Source organism: Loxodonta africana, chromosome 7, assembly GCF_030014295.1.
Source record: "Loxodonta africana isolate mLoxAfr1 chromosome 7, mLoxAfr1.hap2, whole genome shotgun sequence".
Classification (NCBI taxonomy): domain Eukaryota; kingdom Metazoa; phylum Chordata; class Mammalia; order Proboscidea; family Elephantidae; genus Loxodonta; species Loxodonta africana.
Window position 1 is genome coordinate 11,701,944 of NC_087348.1, and position 20,735 is coordinate 11,722,678.

The window sequence follows — 20,735 nt, forward strand, 5'->3', positions numbered from 1 at the left end:
GGTTATAATTTAGCAGAGAGAATTAAAGTGTTTCAATTAAATCTGTTTAAAGATCTACTCTGCGAAAATCTTTGTCCTCAGAAACACCCAGTTGTCAGTATTGGACTTTGATCTGCAACATGTTCCTCATCAAATTAAGATAAAGTTGCAGTTGATTTGCAGTAATTTCCCAAAAAATAAATTATTGCACTAAAAAAAGGCCAACTGTTTTGTGATTTTGCCTGAAAAGAGCAGAATGTGGGTGTTTTTCTTGTGTAATATGAATTTTGATTATTAATGCCAAATTTTGATTATAAAAGCTAATGAAAGCAATCCTGGGTTAAATTTAAACAAGTGCAATGTGGTGTAATCACTCATTTGTGGCATCATGTACTCTATTTCAATACAAATCGTACCAGGAATCTACACTGATATAAGGTCAGTGTAACAGGGGAAGGGTCAGTAGAGATGTAGGGAAGAGAGGGCAGCCAGTGCTAAGCTCACGTAAGGGTTTATTTTCCCAGTTTATCGATTATTTGCATACCATTGTGATAATCTTTTCTGTGCTGGTTCTTGGAATAGAGCAACATGTAAGACAAGGTCTGTAAGAGTTTTATACTCCAGTGAGTAAGGGAAAGGCACATAATTACACTTTGATATTCAAGAAACATTAATAGCATAAGCCCAATGTGCTGTGGAAAAATCGTAGAGAAAATACAGGAGAAAATGTCACCTTGATTAACACTACGTCTTTCATTAAAAAAATTTTTTACAGTGTTATTGAGATATAATTCACACACCATGCAATTTATCCTGTGAAAGTGTATGCTTATGTGGGTTTAGTTTATCACAGGTTGTGCAACCAGGGTTGTTTCTGTCATGTACCATTGAGTCTGTTTTGAGCCATGGCAAGGCCATGTGACAGAGTAGAGTTGCCCAGTAGGGGTTTCTAGGCTGTAATCTTTACGGTAGCATATCATCAGGTCTTTCTCCTGTACAGCCCTTAGGTGAGCTCGAATAGCCACCTTTCATTTACCAGCAGAGCACTTAAAAGTTGCATCACCAGGGCTGTTTGTGCAACCATTACCACTAATTACAGAAAATTTTCATCACCGCAAAAACAAATCTGTACACTTTAGCGGTCACTCCTCATTCCCCATTCCCTAGCCCTTGGCAACCTCTAATCTACTTTCTAACTCTATAGATTTGCCTACTGCATTTCATGTAAATGAAATAATAAATATTTGGTCCCTTGTATCTGGCTTCTTTCACCTAGCATCATGTTTTCAAGGTTCATCCATGTTGTAGCATGTATCAGTATTTCACTTCTTTTTCGTGACTGAATAACTCTCCACTGTATGAATATACTGCACTTTTTTTTATTATTCATTAGTCAGTAGCTGGGCATTTGGTTTGTTTCCATTTTTTGGCTACTATGAGTTATGCTGCTAAAACGATTTGTGTACCTGTTTTTGTGTGAACATAAGTTTCCAATTCTCTTGAAGGAAATGGCTGGGACATATGTTAAGCCTGTGCTTAACACTTTGGGGATCTAGCAAGTTGTTTTCCATGTTGGCAGCATCAGTTTTCATTTCCACTAGCGATGCATGAAGGTTTTACTTTTTTCACAATCCTGCCAACACTTCTTATTACCTGTGTTTTTTATTATACTTATACTCTGGTTCATGCAAACAGTTAACACACTGAACTGCTAACCTAAAGTTTGGAGATGTGAGTCCATCTAGAGGTGCCTCAAAAGACTGGCCTGGAAATCTGAAAAATCAGCCCTTGAAAACCCCATGGAGCACAGTTCTATTCTGACACCCAAGACATCGCCATGAGCTGGACTCAATGTGATACAACTGTTACAGAGCACGCAGCTGTGCATAGGCAGGAAACTGCCATTTCAAGGTGAATTCAGAAGAGGAGATGGAATGAGGGATATCATTGCTCTTGTCAGAAGGATCCTGGCTGAAAACAGAGAATATCAGAAAGCTGTTCCCCTGTGTTTTATCGACTACACAAATGCATTTTAAACAAATTATGGATAACACTGCAAAGAATGAAAATTTCAGAAAACTTGCTTGTGTTCACATGGAACCTGTACATGGATCAAGAGATAGTTATTAAAACAGAATAGGGGTTATGTGTGGTTCAATATCAGAAAAGTCATGCAGGATGGTTGTATCCTTTCACCTTACTTATTCAATCTGTATGCTCAACAAACAATGTGGCATTAGGATTGAAAGAAGACTTATTAACAATCTGTAATACTCACATGGCACAACTTTCCTTGACAAAAGTGAAGATGACATAAAGCGCTTGCTGATAAAGGTGGAACACTACAGCCATCAGAATGGATTACACCTAAACATGAAGAAAAGTTTCCTTAAAGGGGACCAATAAACATTATGATTAATGGAGGAAAAAAATTGAAGTTCATTCTACTTGGATCAACAATCAATGTCCATGGAAGCAGTCATCAAGAAATCAAACTATATATTGCATTGGGGGTATTTGCTGCAAAAGACATCTTTAAAGATTTGAACAGCTAATATGTTACTTCGATGACTAATGTACATCTGACTAGAACCATGGTCTTTTTTTTTCCTGTCATTCATATTTTGGCTTTTTTTTTAATAATTTTTATTGTGCTTTAAGTGAAAGTTTACAAATCAAGTCAGTCTCCCACACAAAAACCCATGTACACCTTGCTACACACTCCCAATTACTCTCCCTAATGAGACAGCCCGCTCTCTCCGTCCACTCTCTCTTTTCGTATCCATTTCACCAGCTTCTAACCCCCTCCACCCTCTCATCTCCCCTCCAGGCAGGAGATGCCAACATAGTCTTAAGTATCCACCTGATCCAAGAAGCTCAATCCTCACCAGCATCCCTCTCCAACCCATTGTCCAGTCTAATCATTGTCTGAAGGGTTGGCTTCAGGAATGGTTCCTGTCCTTGCCCAACAGAAGGTCTGGGGGCCATGACCACCAGGGTCCTTCTGGTCTCAGTCAGACCATTAAGTCTGGTCTTTTTATGAGAATTGAGGTCTTCATCCCACTGCTTTCCTACTCCCTCAGGGGTCCTCTGTTGTGTTGCCTGTCAGGGCAGTCATCGGTTGTAGCCAGGCACCATCTAGTTCTTCTGGTCTCAGGATGATGTAGTCTCTGGCTCATGTGGCCCGGTCTGTCTCTTGGGCTTGTAACTACCTTGTGTCCTTTGTGTTCTTCATTCTCCTTTGATCCAGGTCGGTTGAGACCAATTGATGCATTTTAGATGGCTGCTTGCTAGCGTTTAAGACCCCAGACGCCACTCTTCAAAGTGGAATGCAGAATTTCTCCTCAATAGATTTTATTATGCCAATTGACTTAGATGTCCCCTGAAACCATGGTCCCCAAACCCCTGCCCTGAGAGATAAAAGGAAAGGGAAACAAGCAGAGAGTTGGGAACCTCATACCACCAAGAAAGCAGTGCCAGGAGCAGAGCAAGTCCTTTGGACCTGAGGTTCCTGGGCTGAGATGATCCCAGACCAAGAGAAGACTGAAGCATGACAAAGATCTTCCTCCGGAGAGATAAAGCATTCCTGTGGAGGTGATGCCCTGAATTTGGACTTGTAGCCTACTCAACTGTGAGAGAATAAACTTCTCTTTGTTAAAGCCATCCATTTGTAGTATTTCTGTTATAGCAGCACGACATGACTAAGACAGCGCTCAATGTGTCAAATCTATTCCTGAGATAGTCTTTAAATTCAGACAGGATGTACTCAAGATCATACTTTGGCTCTAGTGACTTGTTATAATTTTCTTCAACTTCAACTTCAACTTGCATATTAGCAACTAATGTACTGTTCGACAGTGGCCTTGTGGCCTTGTTCTGACTGTATTGAGCATTTCCATCCTCTCTTTCCACAGATGTAGTCAATTTGATTCCTGTGTATTCCATCTGGCTAGGTCCACGTGCATAGTCGCTATTTATGTTGTTGAAAAAAGATATCTGCGATAAAGAAGTCACTGGTCTTGCAAAATACTACCGTGAGATCTCTGATGTTGTTTCTATCACCAAGGCCATATTTTCCAAATACCAGTCCTTCTTTGTTTGCAATTTTTGAATTCCAATCGCCAATGCATCTTAACTGCATGTTTTATCAATTTCAGACAGCAAAAGTTGGTAAAAATCTTCAATTTCTTCATCTTTGGTCTTAGCGATTGGTGGGTAAATTTGTATGTCGTAGTTTTTTTTTATTAACTGGTCTTCCTTGTAGGCATATGAATATTACTTTATCACTGACAGAATTGTACTTCAGGTTATAAAAAACTCATTGAGGTCACCACAACTGGACTAATCCAAAAGCCGTTTCCTGGATACAACGGAACAGGGGTGAGTGTTTGGGGACCATGGCTTCAGGGGACATCTAGGTCAACTGGCATAACAGAATGTATTAAGAAAATGTTCTGCATCCCTCTTTGGTGAGAGGCGCCTGGGATCTTAAACGCTAGCTAGCAGCCATCTAAGATGCATCAATTGGTCTCAACCCACCTGGAACAAAGGAGAATGAAGAACACCAAAGACATATGGTAAAGATAAGCCCAAGAGACAGAAAGGGCCACATAAACCAGAGACTATGTCAGCCTGAGGCCAGAAGAACTAGATGGTGCCCAGCTACCACCAGTCACTGCCTTGATGGGGAACACAACAGAGAATCCTTGATGGAGCTGGAGAAGTGTGGAATGCAGATCTCAAATTCTTGTAAAAAGACCAGGCCTAATGGTCTGACTGATACTAGAGGGACCCTGGAGGTCATGGTCCCTGGACCCTTTGTTAGCCCAAGACGGGAATCATTCCTGAAGCCAACTCTTCAGACAAGGATTGGACTGGACTATAAGATAGATAATAATTCTGGTGAGGAATGAGCTTCTTGGCTCATGTAGACACATGAGACTATGTGGGCAACTCCTGTCTGGGGGCTAAATGAGAAGGAAGAGGTGGACAGGAGCTGGCTGAATGGACTTGGGGAATACAGGGTAGAGAGGAAGAGTGTGCTGTCTTATAGGGGTAGGAGAACATAGCAACGTTTGTATAAGTTTTTGTATGAGAGACTGACTTGATTTGTAAACGTTCACTTAAAACACAATAAATAAATTTAAAAAAAAGAATTTGTTGCCGTCAAGTCTGTTCCAACTCATAGCAACCTTATAGGACAGAGTAAAACTGCCCCACAGAGTTTCCAAGGAGTGTCAGGTGGATTCAAACTGCTGACCTTTTGGTTAGCAGCCATAGCACTTAACCATTATGCCACTAGGGTTTCCACCTTAGAACAGATGTTGAAATGTTCTAGAATGGAGTATAGGCAGGTAGAATATCAAAGTTTTTCCTACCATTTTGAAATTGCGTTTTTACTGATTCAGCATTTGCTTAGGTGCTGGTTTCCAGAGTTTTGACAATGTTAGTTCTGCTAGTTTTTGCTTATATTTTGGTGCTCCATGGAGGGGGTGGGGAGCTTTGGGGGGATGGAGTGTGAAACTGTTTACTCTGCCATTTTGCTCAGGTCCTGCACTCCATAGTTTGAATTCCATCCATCAGCAGTCTTTAAAACAACCTCATCAAAATTCATCCACAAAATTAAAACTAGATTTTGAAATTGTGTCAAACCTAAGGCAACATGTTTTCTATTTCAAGGCTCAAAAGGGACCTGTTCAACTCTCAAAAATGACCTGATTTTTTTAATGGAACAATAAACACCGTATCTAATAAAGAGTGCTTAAAAAAAAAACCCATTGCCATCCAGTTAATTCCGACCTACAGCGACCCTAGAGGACAGAGCAGAACTGTCCCACAGGATTTCCAAGGAGAGATTAGTGGGTTTGAACGCCAGGCCTTTTGGTTAGCAGCTGTATCACTTAATCACAGTGCCACAACGGCTCCAAATAATGCATAGGTAGTTGTATGTAGTTGTTGTGGAGACAATATGTCTACATATAACATCTCTATAAAAAAACATATTTAAACACTGATGGACTGTGTGTCCAGACAATAGTCTGTGGTGACTGAGGCACAGCCAATGCCTCATAATTATCAGTAGCTCATTGGCTCTGGAGACAATGAAGTCTGGAGGAAGGGGCATATGTAATATTCTACTTGAATATTCTGAAAAGAGGATGATGTATCCTTGGGATGGTGAATCCAGTCTTTTAACAATTTTATGAAAGGCCCACTTGAGCTGGATCTCTAGTTCTCACACACTTCCTCTTCCTCAGCTCTAGCAACACCAATTTGTTCTACTGAGGTAGTAAGGAGCTCACAAAAATAATCCTCTGTACTGCTTATTCCATCAGTAAACACTCCTATTACTGGGACTAAGGAGGGGGTGGATGTTCAGTTTCTGAGTTTCTCTTATCTTTGGCTGTTGTTGTTAGTTGTCATTGAGTCAGCTCTGACTCATGGCAACTTTATATATAACAGCATAAAACATTGCCCAGTCCTGCACAATCCTTATGATCATTGGTATGGTTTGAGTCCACCGTTGCGACTATTACATAGTGTCTTGCAAATTAGGAGGTTCGTCATTCAGCACTCTATGGGGCAATATTCTGTTACCATCCATAAGAATTTTACTGGCTAATTTTCAGAAGCAAATCACCAGTTCTTTCTTCCTAGTCTCAGTCTGGAAGCTCTGCTGAAACCTGTCCACTATGGGTGACCCTGCTGGTATTGGAAACACTGGTGGCATAGGTTGCAGAAGCAGAACGACATGTAAGCCGCCACAGTACAACAAATGACAGGTGGGTGGTGGTAATTTTGGCTAATACATATCAAAGATTTCTTCATGCCTTGCTAATGTATGGCCTCATTCTTCTCAAAATTTTGACGTGTGGTTCTGATCAAACTACCATCTGGCCCACCTTCTTCACCAGAGCAATATTTCTATATTTGTGCTGATACTTTTCAATAAATATGTACCCCACTGTTTTTATTCCCTGCACCAGTGAGTATCTTTTGGGCCACTGCTGTGAATCTGTAACAGCAAAGGTTCACGAAGACCTGTGGGACACTCTCTCCCATGCAACATCAGGTACTGTTAACTGGTCGCAGCTCTAGGAATGATGAACAACAAGAGCCACGGTCTGTCTTTTGTCATGATGGGGAAATAAACCCATTATTAAGTGGACAAACCTGGCTGGATAAACCAATGATGTTCCTTATGGTTTATTTCCCTGAAATTTCCCCTGTCTCTTTCCCACATTCCTGCAGGTTGTCATCTTTATGCTTCTTGATCACTTGGAAGGCTTTTGGCAGGTGAAAAGCAAAAGAAACCTATAAATACTGGCTTGACTTTTTTTTTCGAAACTAAAGCCCATAGGATAACTAAGTACAGTGTGGAAGAAGCCACAAGAAAGAAAAAAAAGTTGAGTGTTTGGGAACAGCTGAGGATGGCAGAGGAGTATAGGGAAGCAAAGACCCAGCTCTAATCCCTGGCAGCATCCCAAGGAAGCCTAGACCTTTAAAAGAGTGGCCGCATAGACTTGAGTGGTCACATTGTAAGCCCCAGATTCCAGTATCTTACTGTGGTGGCACACGGCAGGGTCGCAGCACCTAAGTGTGCACAGGCCCATGACAACATGGTAATCTCTTTGAACAGATAACTTATAACCCATGCAGCCCCTCCTTGTTCCCACTTCATGCCCCTGCCACTGTATTCAAAAAAAAAAAAAAAAAAACCAACTCGTTGCCTTCCAGTCGATTTCCGACTCATAGCAACCTTTTAGGACAGGATAGGACTGCCCCATAGAGTTACCAGCAAGTGGCTGGTGGATTTCAACTCCCAACCTATTGCTTCGCAGCTGAACTCTTAACCACTGTGCCACTGTATATGCCCCTAGAATCCTGATAGCTCTGGTGCAGAGTATTTGCAGAAAACTGATTTGCAATTTCCCTCTAACCCTGAAGGAATGTGGATTTCTAATTAAAACTATGTTGACCTGTAGTAAATAAAAACGTGATGCCACACCTGCATTTGTGGACTCATATCTTCTACATGTTTCTATGCCTTTTTTGTTTCCATCTCATCTTTGCTTCCAGGGCTTCTAGCACACTGTTAGTAGCTATTACATGCTGAATAAAATAGTTGCTGAATTAATAGAAGATTATTCTAATGTTCTTGATAATGATGCCAAACTGTGATTTTAGCAGCTCCATAACATGCAGGTATTATTTTAAAATTCCTTTTTTTTTTTTGCATTTCCAATTAATAGCACTCTCACAAACCTCTAGTAGACTTTAAAAATCTTTGCTCTTTTGGAAAGTAAATTTGGTACATAATTTTAGTTCCTAAGTCTTTAATTTCTAGTGAGATCATACAGGTTTTTTTAGAAATTTACTAGTCATGCGACTTTTTTGTCTTGGAAATTATATGTTCTTGTCTTTTGCCCATTTTTCTACTAAGTTATTTTTTCATGGCTGCCCATACGAATTCTATATACTAAGAATATATACATCTAGAGAACTCTTCATTTTATCCTTTGCATTTTTTATTTTTGAGAATCTTACAATGTATTGAAATGTGATATGTTCCTTGTTTAAATCTCAAAGAAAGAGACTTACAACATAGAAAGTAAAAATCACTTAAAAGTCCACCATCAGAGTAGTGTCTGGGGTCTTAAAAGCTCATGCACAGAGATCTAAGATACTCCACTGATCCCACCCCATCTGGAGCAAGGAAGAATGAAAAAAACCAAAGACACAAAAGAGTTTAGTCCAAAGGAATAATGGGCCACAACTACCACAGCCTCCACCAGACTGAGTCCAGCACAACTAGATGGTGCCCAAAGGTTACCACCAACTGTTCTGACAGGGATCACAATACACGGTCCCAGACAGATGTGGAGAAACATGTAGAACAAAATTCTAACTCACAAAAAAAACACCAGACTGACTGGTCTGGCAGAGACAGGAGGAAATCCAAAAGTATGGTCCCGGGACACCCTTTTAACTCAGTACTAAAGTCACTTCTGAGGTTCACTCTTCAGTCAAATATTAGACAGGCCCATAAAGCAAAACGAGACTAATGGGCACACCAGCCAAGAGACAAGGACAAGGAGGCAGGAGGAGACAGGAAAGTCAGTAATGAGGAATCCAAGGTCGAAAAGGGACTCTGTTGACATGTCATGGAATTGGTAATCAATGGCACAAAATGCTATGAGTAACTAAAGCAAAAGGAAAAAATGATGAAGTAAGAAAGCTGAGCAGAAGATTTCAAAGGGTGACTCAAGAAGACAAAGTAAAGTATTATGATGACATGTGCAAAGACCTGGAGTTAGAAAACCAAAAGGGAAGAGCATGTTCAGCATTCCTCGAGCTGAAAGAACTGAAGGAAAAATTCAAGCTTCAAGTTGCAATACTAAAGGATTCTATGAGAAAAATATTAAACAATGCAGAAAACATCAAAAGAAGATGGAAGGAATACACAGAGTCACTATACCAAAAAGAATTGGTTGACTTTCAGTCATTTCAGGAAGTAACATAAGATCAGGAACAATGGTACTGAAGGAAGAAGTCCAAGCTGAACTGAAAAAAAAAGAAAAAGAACTGAAGGCTTGGTGAAAACCAAGCCTCCGAGAAATGATGGAATACCAAGTGAGATGTTTCAACAAATGGATGCAGCGCTGAAAGTGCTCACTCATCTATGCCAAGAAATTTGGAAGACAGCTACCTGGCCAATCGACTGGAAGAGATCCATATTTATGCCTATCCCCACAAAAGGTGATCCAATGAAATGCGGAAATTAATGAACAATGTATTAATATCACAAGCAAGCAAAATGTTGCTGAAAACCATTCAAAAGTGGCTGCAGCAGTATATCAACAGGCAACTGCCAAAACCAAGCTGGATTTAGAAGAGGACACAGAAGCAGGAATATCATTGCTGACGTCAGATGGATACTGGCCGAAGGCAGAGAATACCAGAAGGATATTTACCTGTGTTTTATTGACTATGCTAAGGCATTAGATTGTGTGGATCATAACAAATTATGGATAACATTGTGGAGAATGGGAATTTAGGAACTCTTAATTGTGCTCAGGAGGAATCTGTACATGGACTAAGAGGCAGTCATTCGAACTGAACAGAGGGATATTGTGTGGTTTAAGTCAGGAAACACGTGCATCAGGGTTGTACCCTTGAATAGGTACCCTTTCATCATACCTATTCAATCTGTATGCTAAGCAAATAATTCCAGAGTTTGGACTATATGAAGAAGAACAGGGCATCAGGATTGGAGGAAGACTCATTAACAACCTGCATTACGCAGATGACACAACCTTGCTTGCTGAAAGTGAAAAGGACTTGAAGCACTTACTGATGAAGATCCAAGAACACAGCCTTCACTATGGATTACACCTCAACATAAAGAAAACAAAAATCCTCACAACTGAACCAATAAGCAACATCATGATAAATGGAGAAAAGATTGAGGTTGTTAAGGGTTTCATTTTACTTGGATCCACAATCACCACCCATGGAAGCAGCAGTCAAGAAATCAGAAGACACATTGCATTGGGCAAATTGGCTGCAAAAGACCTCTTTAAAGTGTTGAAAAGCAAAGATATCACCTTGAGGACTAAAGTTTTTAATCACCTCATGTATGCGAAAGCTAGACAATGAATAAGGGATGATCAAAGAAGAATTGACACATTTGAATTCTGGGGTTGGTGAAGAATATTGAATATACCATGGACTACCAAAAGAACAAACAAATCTGTCTTGGAAGAAGTACAACCAGAACACTCCTTGGAAGCAAAGATGGCAAGACTACGTTTCACACACTTTGGACATGTCATAAGGGATCACTCCCTGGAGAAGGACATCACACTTGGTAAAGTAGAGGGTCAGTGAAGAAGAGGAAGACCCTCAACAAGATGAATTGACACATTGTTTACAACAATGGGCTCAAGCATAACAACAATTGTGAGGATGGCACAGGACTGGGCGGTGTTTTGTTCTGTTGTGCATGGGGTCGCTATGAGTTGGAACCAAGTCGCCTGCACTGAACAACAATTTGCTTTGTTAACCTTCATCTGAAGGACAATTTTTTTTTAAGTCTACCATTATAAGTTAACAGTTTTTTAATCATTGCATTAATTTTTTTTTTTTTTTTTAGATTCTCTGATAAGTTTTGGGGGTTTTTCCAGCAGAGGCTTTAAATGAATAGTCAAATACTTACCTGTAAATTTCTGGTGTTTGCTTTACTATTGAGAACTATTTCTTATCCCAAGATTTTTATCAAAATTTTCTACTGAAAACTTTATTTGTTCTATTTTCGTTTTAGGGAAGTGGAAGTTTTTGTTTGTTTTAGGGTATAAAATCAAATTATTAGTCATTTATTTTCAGATATTAGTGCTCTTTTTGCATAATCCTTCATTTTCCCCATTGACTAAGATGTCAAAATTATCATATGTTAAGTGGTATACATAGTAGGGTCTGTTTGTGAACTTGTTTTGATTTGTAAAAGCATCTGCTATTACTGTTTTGACTATTGTAGCTTTTAATGAGGTTCACCGTATGCTGCCACAGGTGCCAGCCAGCCATATCCTCACTCCATGATTCTCCTTTTTGGAGTCCTCCTGTCTGTTATAAATTTCCAGATAAATTTGGAACTACTTGTCAAGTTCTTCCAAAAAACAGGGTTTCTCATTATAAATACTTCATCAATTGCTCCACCAATTAATCATTGAAGAATCAATATTTTTAATGCTACTCAATCTCCCTATCTTGAAACATGTTAAGTATCTACATTTATACAAATATTCTGACAGTCTTATAAAGTATTATGATTTTCTTCACATTTCTTATTAATATTTTATACTTAATAATTTACAACCATAGTTGTGAATGGGATCCATGTTCTTCATTATCTTTTTATTTTCTAAATTTGCAAGTATACAGGGATGGTCTTGCTTTTTTTCTCTTTAATTGGGTCTTTGATCAGCTGCAGTTCTGGAATTCCTTAAAATCATCTCACTTTTATGCTTTGCTTTTCTTGAGCCTTTTCTCCTGGGACAAATACAATGAAACCAAAAAATAAACACATAAAGGAAAAGACGTAGAATAAGCTTATGTCTGTATGCACCAGATCAAGTTAATCCTATGTTCACCAATTTTATATAAACCATGACCCATTACCCAAGGGTTTAAGTAACACTTGTGAAGTAAAAGACATTCTCAGGGCAAGAACTGGCTAAGTAGCTTTCAGAGTTGCTGTTCTCACCCTTGGTCACCATGTCATTGGTCAAAGGGGTCTTTGGAAAAAGGCAGGGAAGCACAGAAAAGGTTTGGAATGCTTTCTCATTCTTTATCAGTTTCAATCCCCACCCCCTCTTTTTTTTAATCATTTGAAGGGGGTTCTTTTAACACTTTCATTTCCAAAGAAAACCAGATTAACTGAATCTCACAGGCAACACAACAGGACTCCTTCCCTTTGGATGTACTGTCATTGTGTGAGGACACTCTTGTCCTCCATATAATCTTCCCCATTTCTTCCATGTCCAGGGTAGCCATCAGGCCTACAGCTAAGGGCAGTAACAGCCAGCTCATGGGCACTAACTGGGCTGGGGGGACACAAGGACTGAGGGATGGGAATCAGGTATTTGGTTTTGTGCAGACTTGCGAAATACCATCAAGGGGGTTTGCCTCATACTAGGGCCAGGGAGAGGGGAGCATAGGAGACCTAACTGTGGCCTCTTCTCCAATGAACCTGCTGGTACAACTGGGGAGAGCTGGTCTGTGAGATCTAGAGACTCTCAGGTGAAGTCTGGCGTCACTGTAGGTGGGGATGGGGCTCCCACTGAACTAAAGGCACTGTCACAAATGGAAACAGCCCAGGGCTGAGCCTGCCTAGGGAGAGAGGCCCCCAGTGGTATTTTGTTTTTCTCATCAGAGACTAATAGCACATAGCATCCCCAACAGGCAGCTAGATGGGTTTACTCACTGATTTTGCACATCCTGGATGGTGTCAGGCAGAGGCCAATTCCTGGTTTCAGGAAGGAAGAAGACAACAAGACCAGCCAGGATGGATAAGGTGCCATAGATGATCCAGGGCAGGGGGGCAGAATACATTGCTAGGGTCATCGAGAGGGGAGCCAGAACTGCAGCACTACTATTGGCTATTTGCATGATTCCTAAAATTCTTGCCCCAGGGTGCATGCAACAATACAAAAATATCTGATAAAATCCACACATGAAATTTTGATTCATTATTTTGCCTTACGGGGAGGCACTGTAGCAGCATTTGAATACTTGGAGGTTGACAGCATTCCCTTGCTTTTGAAATGTGCTGCCTTGTTTGCTGGGTATTAGCTTTAAGTTAACAAGTACATTAACACATGTGAAAAATAATGATCCCTTCAGCCAAAGTTTAGACAGACCCATAAAACAGACAATAATACACATAGCTAAATGGGCACACCAGCCCAGGGCCAAGGACAAGAAGGCAGGAGGGGACAGGAAAGCTAGACGAATGGAAGTGGGGAACCCAAGGTCAAGAAGGGGAGAGTGTTGACATGTCCTGGGGTTGGCAACCAATGTCACAAAATAATATGTGTATTAATTGTTTAATGAGAAATTAATTTGCTCTGTAAACCTTCACCTAAAGCACTATAAAAAAAAATTTTTTTTTAAATAATGATGCCCATAGCACCTACCCTTTGAATGGTTCAGAATATTAGGTGAGATGATGCATTAAAGGGCTTAACATGGTGCCTGGCAAAAAGTCAGTTTTCAATGAATTTTGGCTATAATTTATTGTTGTTATTGTTATTACTATAAAAATGGATGGCTTCTGATAACTAACCAGTCTGTTTTCTTCCTTCCACAAGGGCCAATTAGGTGGGAAAGTTCTGTTTTGACCCTGACAGGCATTTTGTACCTGATCTCTGTGGGGAAAAGTTCACTGAAGTAAGCAACGGAACAGGTGACAGCAGCAGAAGCAGCGCCCGTTCCCAAAGTTGCCAGAATCACATTCAGGGTCTGCATTTCTGGAGAGAGGAAGACCAGTCAGATCAGGAAACCTGAGCTGAAGCAATCAGCAATCCCAACATACAAGTGAACAAAACCCTATCAAAGGTGTTTGGAAGCATAAAACACATTGTATGGAAACTGCAGAGGCAGAGAATATGGAGTGGCTGATGAACTGAGAAATGTGACTTGTCTACTTATTACATCTTAAATTGTGTGATGGTTAATTATACGTATTAACTTGGTTAGGCTATGGTTCCCAGTGCTCTGGCCAAACGCTGGACTAGTTGCTGTTCCATAGTGTAATCTAATGCTATGTAATGCATTCATCTTCCAAACTCTGCTGGCGTAGTGGTTAAAAGTTTGGCAGCTAACCAAAAGGTCTGCAGCTCAAGTCTGCCAGGCTCTCCTTGGAAACCCTATAGAGCAGTTCTACTCTGTCCTACAGGGTCACTATGAGTCAGAACGGACTCGACGGCAATGAGTTTGGTTTAGGTTTTTCTATAATGTAATGTAATATAATGCAATGCAATGTAATGTAATGTAAGGTAACGCGATCAATCAGTTGAAAGGGAAGTTTCCTTAAGGTGTGGTCTGCCTCCAGATTATAAATAGATATTTTCAAAGAAGTATTCTCTCTCTGGACTGTGAACTCTTCCTGTCTCCTGACCTACGGATCTTGGGACATGAGCCAGCAGGATGCTCCAGCCTGACCTATGGATTTTGGACTTGCCAGTCTACCCGATTGAGTGAACCAATCCTTTGAAGTAAATTTCCCTCTATATATGTGTGCATATATCTCACTGGTTCTGTTTTTCTAGAAAAAGCTGTGTAAGACAAATAGTGCATTAAAAGATCTGAGTTATTGCACCAACTCTTCCTTCATATTCAAGATTTTCCAGAGGACGAGAAGAGAGGGTGAGTCTGCAGGAGTTTCCTTCCATTGATTCTGCCAGGGCCTGCTATACTCCTACTATAGAGCATACGACTGTCATATGGGCAAATACTGAGGTGTCTAGGACTCATTCACGTCCTTGAAGAGTTTAAAACTTAAGTACAGATGCAATACTCAATGCTAATGGACAGGATGAAGAGAAGATTGACTTAGAATGATGTTTCAGCGATCAATAACAAGGAATTCTTTGGGGAAAAAAGATGTTGTGACTGGGGTCTTGCGGTGGGGTTGCAGTGGGATCTATTGTAAGGGAGCTGACTAGCTTCATTGCTGACATTCAGTAGGATTGGAGTCACCTTCTGGTCCTGTGGGATACATTGCAACACTGGGAGATTCATGAAGCATGGTTCATAGAGCACCTGGGGTTCACTAATTCTCACACCCACCCACTGCCGTCGAGTCAATTCTGACCCATAGCGACCCTATAGAACAGAGTAGAGCTGCCCCATAGAGTTTCCAAAGAGCTCCTGGTGGATTTGAACAGCTGACCTTTCGGTTAGCAGCCATAGCACTTCACCACTACGCCACTAGGGATTCCAATTCTCACACCGAACTCCACTGCCTTCTAGTTGATTCTGACTCACAGCGTCCCTATAAGACAGAGTAGAACTGCCCCATAGTTTCCAAGGAGCACCTGGCGGATTTGAACTGCCAACCTCTTGGTTAACAGCTGTAGCACTTAACCACTACACCACTAGGGTTTCCTAATTCTCACACAGGATCATTAAATTTAGTAAAATTAAAATCCTAAGAGATGAACTGAATCTGCTTAATCCCTTATTTCTACTGTACACTTCATCTCTGCCTGACACAAAGGGTTTTATTTCCTTAAAGTCAAAAAAGCCACCGCTAACTCAGGTTTGCAGTCATGGTGACCTAATGCCAGACATGCAAGTAGATACATAGAGATCAGGGAGTAAATTGTCACTAAAGCTGTTGTAATGAGAGCCCAGACAGGGAAGTGTTTTCATCCTGGGATACAGTTGCAAGGCCTAGTCCCTCAATGATTTTATTAAATGTGTGATTGGACAAAGGGCAAGTGATCAACTGTGGTTCTACAGAAAATGTCAGGGAGAAATGGCATCATTTTCCACATATTTCTAAGGAATGATGAAGATAGCCATATGTCTGGGCCAAGCCTTGCTGACCTTCAGCTTCTTTCCGGACAACTTAATGGCAGAATCTGTCCTAAACCTGCAGATTGGTTTCAAGGAATTTCTAAGTCCCTCTCCTCCTGGCCAAGGCAGGTGTGATAGTACAATCCCAGAGCAATGGGGGAGAGCCACTTCCTTTCTCTAAGACCTGTGATGTTTTCTCACCTTGAGGCACAAATGTAAGGATCATAATGGAAATTCCCAACAGGAACATAAAAACTATAAAACTTCCTCAATGGCCCACACGGTTCATTGCCAAAAGCAAAGCACAATTGGCTGGAAGGGTGACAATGCCAAAGAGAACCTGGAACAGGAAAACATTGTTCCCCAGGTGCCGAAGGTTGAGCAAGAGGCCAAAATAGGGTACAGTGCCTACAGATCTGTGGTGAACAAAAGAGGAAAGACACGTCATAAGATTTAGAGCTTATGTTCTACAATCGACCGTGGCCTTGGCCCAGGTAGCCAGTGACTGTTGGTAAAGTATTAAGGTTGGTATGTTTTATAGAATATTTCCTTCCAGGTGAGAACTTTTAAATTGTTCTAAAATAATTGTAGGTGATGGGAGTCAGAGTTTTTGTTAAGTTTTTTTTTGGGGGGGGTGCTGGAGAGTATGTTATGGAGGATGCATGATGGGACTTCTTAGAAATTAGACTGTTTCTATATCTCAATCTGGGTATTGGGCACATATTTACACACGGAAATATTCATTGAGCTGTATATTCTTTAGTAAACTTTGCTGTTTATAAGTTTTCCTCAATTAAAATGGCAACAAAAATGAAGAAACTTAAAACTCAAGGTCTGCAGTGTGATTCACATTCTCACCATCAGTCCCCTGGGATGGGCGAGACTCGTAGGGTGATGTGACATACGTACTCCTCATTGTATAATTATCTCCTGTGAGACTCGTAGGGTGATGTAACATACATACTCCTCATTGTATAATTATCTCCTCCGAGTCTTTTCATAACCCTTTGACCAACTCCAAACACAGAAATTATTTTGTGTTTTCCTCATCATTTATCTCCAAGTCTGTCCCCCACAACACTGTTGTATCCTTTGAAATAAGAAACAGACTCACACGCTGTGTGAAGCCTACCTCACAAAAAGTGTGAGGTAGATCCATTTACGCAGGTTGGGTGCGTGGAACAAATCACACACAGAGGCTGTGCTGCCTCCAACTCCTTCTGCATGGTGGATCTCAAAACCTGCAACAACAACAGCAACAACAAACCTTCATCAGTTGCACCAAAGTGCTAGGCTTTGGGAGGTGGACTGGGCACCCAACAGAAGGAGAAAGGGACAAGTTCCTTTCTGTATAGTGGAAAATATAGACATTAAACCTGCATTTAGAGGTGTGAAAATGGTATGAACAGTAAGTTAGGGAGTTAAAGGAGCCTCAGGGAAATTAATGCAGCGACAAGACATTTTAAATAGGAACTAGAGAAGGCTGCAGGGCATCAAAAAGGGTAAATAGGTTAGATACTCAGATCAGGAAGTGAACCTGGCTTTCAGCTGGTGTCCTTGGTAGCAAGTGTGTCTCGTGAAGGGAGAGAATTTCTTGAGAGCCCTTATTTTAGTCCTCAGCTCAGCCTTTTTCAGAGAAATCCTGGCACATGTGTCTTCATGAATGAGATGCCTAGAATTAAATCTGAAGAGAAAAGCAGAGAGGTCTTGGTATAATATGATTTATTCCCAGGCCTGGTTATAACCTGGTGTCGTATTATGGCTCTGCCACTTGCTTGAGGAAGATAACAGCTCAGGATGTCAATTTTCCATCATGTAGAAGACAGAAAAGGAGAAGAAAAAAAGAAGAGAAGTAGGAAGAGGACATAGGGGAGCAGGAGGAACAGGGATAGGAGAAGGAGAAGAAGATAAGGAGGAAAAAGATAATGCCACTCTCATAAGAATTTCATAGGTAAAAAAATATGCATATGAGCTGTCAGGCATTTATAATTATTCAAATAATATTAGCTCCATTCTGATCCCACCTGTATAAGTAAAACAATTTCTAAGGAGCCATTTTGAATATTCTAGGAAGAAGTTAATTCAGAAAAATGAAAACCCACCCTAACGAACAGAACTTACCCAATCAAGAGCGTCCTTTTAGTTTGTGGTACCAGCCTGAGCAACAAAATATTTGGTTTCTGTTTTTGGTAGAGAGAAGTCATGGCAGCATCTCCTTCCTGCTCCCGACACCAGAAACTTATGACCACGGACCATTGTCATGGGTGGTGTGGTAAGAAAGGATTCCAGCATGGGCCAGATGAGGGATGCAATGCCTGTGAGACTGAGCTTCAATTCCATTCAGTATCAAAGCAAAAGCTAGGGATTTGCTGGGATTGTTTTGTATTGGTCTTTCTTTCCTGGTGAGCACACAGAAACTGTGAACACAGTTTCCAGAACTATTGAGGAAGGGGCCATCAGATCATTTATTGGAATGCATGAGGCTTCACCTATCTGGTGGAATCCTTACTGAACACAGGTGCTAAGATATAAAGCTCTACCTACCTCTAGAAACTAGGGTACCAAAAAAAAAAACCAAACCCACTGCCGTCGAGTTGATTCCGACCCATAGCAAACTAAGGTACAGGAGGCCTATATTCTACTGGGAGTATGCTGTTACTCCATCTGTTTTATGAATCTTCCTCCTTTATTTTTACATCCTATTTCTAATCACAACACCATAATGTGGTGAAAATCATGAAACAGCCTCCTGCGTCAAGCCTCGCCCAGTGTTGTACTAGAGTCAGCTGGTAGAGGTTCACAAGAGCCACTTGTTAAATATTTTAATAATTTTTGAGCCCATGGCTGTCACAATGGTATCCTGATGGTGGTATGCACAACAGAAAAAAATGACAGTTGTCACATATCAAGAGATCGGGGCTTTAATTTTTTTTTCCTTCTGGGAAGCTGGCTGTTAAGCATATACCAACACACCACTGGCCTTGTTCCTCTTCAGTCATTCAGACGGCTCTCATTCAGACTGCAAATTTCATCATATCCCTGCCCTACTTAAACCTGGCTATTTCCACCTCATCCTCTAAGACTCATTTTAAATATTACTACCCCTAAGACCGCCACTGGTCTGTCAGTTTGTCATACTATGGTGACTTGCATGTTGTTACTTTACAGGAAGCTTTGCCACCAGTATTTCAAATACCAGCAGTGTCACCCGTGGTGGACAGGTTTCAGCAGAGCTTCCAGACAAAGAGATTTTGGGAGAAAGACCTGGTGATCTACTTCTGAAAATTAGCTAATGAAAACCCTATGAATTACAACAGAATATTGTTTATACGGTCCTGGAATATAGATGAGCCCTCTGTATTGGAAGGCACTATGCAATTGCTGCTTCAATGGACTCAAACACGACAATGATCATGAAGATGGTAAAGGACTGGGCAATGTTTTGTTCAGTTGTACATGAAGCTACCATGAGTTGGAGCTGACTTGACAGCAATTAACAACAACAACAACACCTCCAAGATGCATTCAATGCCTCTATCTCTGCAATCTTGTTGTTGTTAGGTGCTGTCGAGTCGGTTCCAACTCACAGCGACCCTATGCACAACAGAACAAAAAACTGCCCAGTCCTGTGCCATCCTTACAATTATTGTTATGCTTGAGCTCATGGTTGCAGCCACTGTGTCAATCCACCTCGTTGACGGTCTTCTTCTTTTCCACTGACCCTGTACTCTGCCAAGCATGATGTCCTTCTCCAGGGACTGATCCCTCCTGACAACATGGCCAAAGTATGTAAGACGCAGTCTCACCACCCTTGCTTCTAAGGAGCATTCCAGTTGTACTTTTTCCAAGACAGATTTGTTCATTCTTCTGGCAGTCCATGGTATATTCAATATTCTTCACCAATACCACAATTCAAAGGCATCAATTCTTCTTCGGTCTTCCTTATTCATTGTCCAGCTTTCACATGCATATGATGCCATGGAAAATACCACGGCTTGGGTCAGGTGCATCTTAGTCTTCAAGGTGACATCTTTGCTCCTCAACACTTTAAAGAGGCTATTTGCAGCAGATTTACCGAATGCAATGTGTCTTTTGATATCTTGACTGCTGCTTTCACAGCTGTTGATTGTAGATCCAAGTAAAATGAAATCCTTGACAACTTCAATCTTTTCTCCATTTATCATGATGTTGCTCATTGGTCCAGTTGTGAGGATTTTTGTTTCCTTTATGTTGAGGTGCAACCCATACTGAAGGCTGTGGTCTTTGATCTTCATTAGTAAGTGCTTCAAGTCCTCTTTACTTTCAGCAAGCAAGGTTGTGTCATCTGCATAACGCAGGTTGTTAATGAGTCTTCCTCCAATCCTGATGTCCCGTTCTTCTTCATATAGTCCAGCTTCTCCAATTATTTGCTCAGCATACAGATTGAATAGGTATGGTGAAAGAATACAACCCTGCCGCACACCTTTCCTGACTTTAAACCAATCAGTATCCCCTTGTTCTGTCCGAACAACTGCCTCTTGAAGTTACCTAAGAAATGTTGGGGATATAGGAAGTGTTCACTGCCTAATCCTCATGTTTCCATGTGCAGGGACTTAGAAATATTAACACTTCTGGCCTTCTCTACAGAGCCCCGGTGGCCCAGTGGTTAAGCATTTGGCTGCTAACCAAAAGGCCAG

General features: G+C 40.9%; 1 pseudogene; it reads left to right on the forward strand.

The window, feature by feature from the left end:
- Positions 1 to 16,330: 16,330 nt before the first annotated feature.
- Positions 16,331 to 20,735, forward strand: part of LOC111753195 (steroid transmembrane transporter SLC22A24-like) — a 35,347-nt pseudogene continuing 30,942 nt past the window's right edge.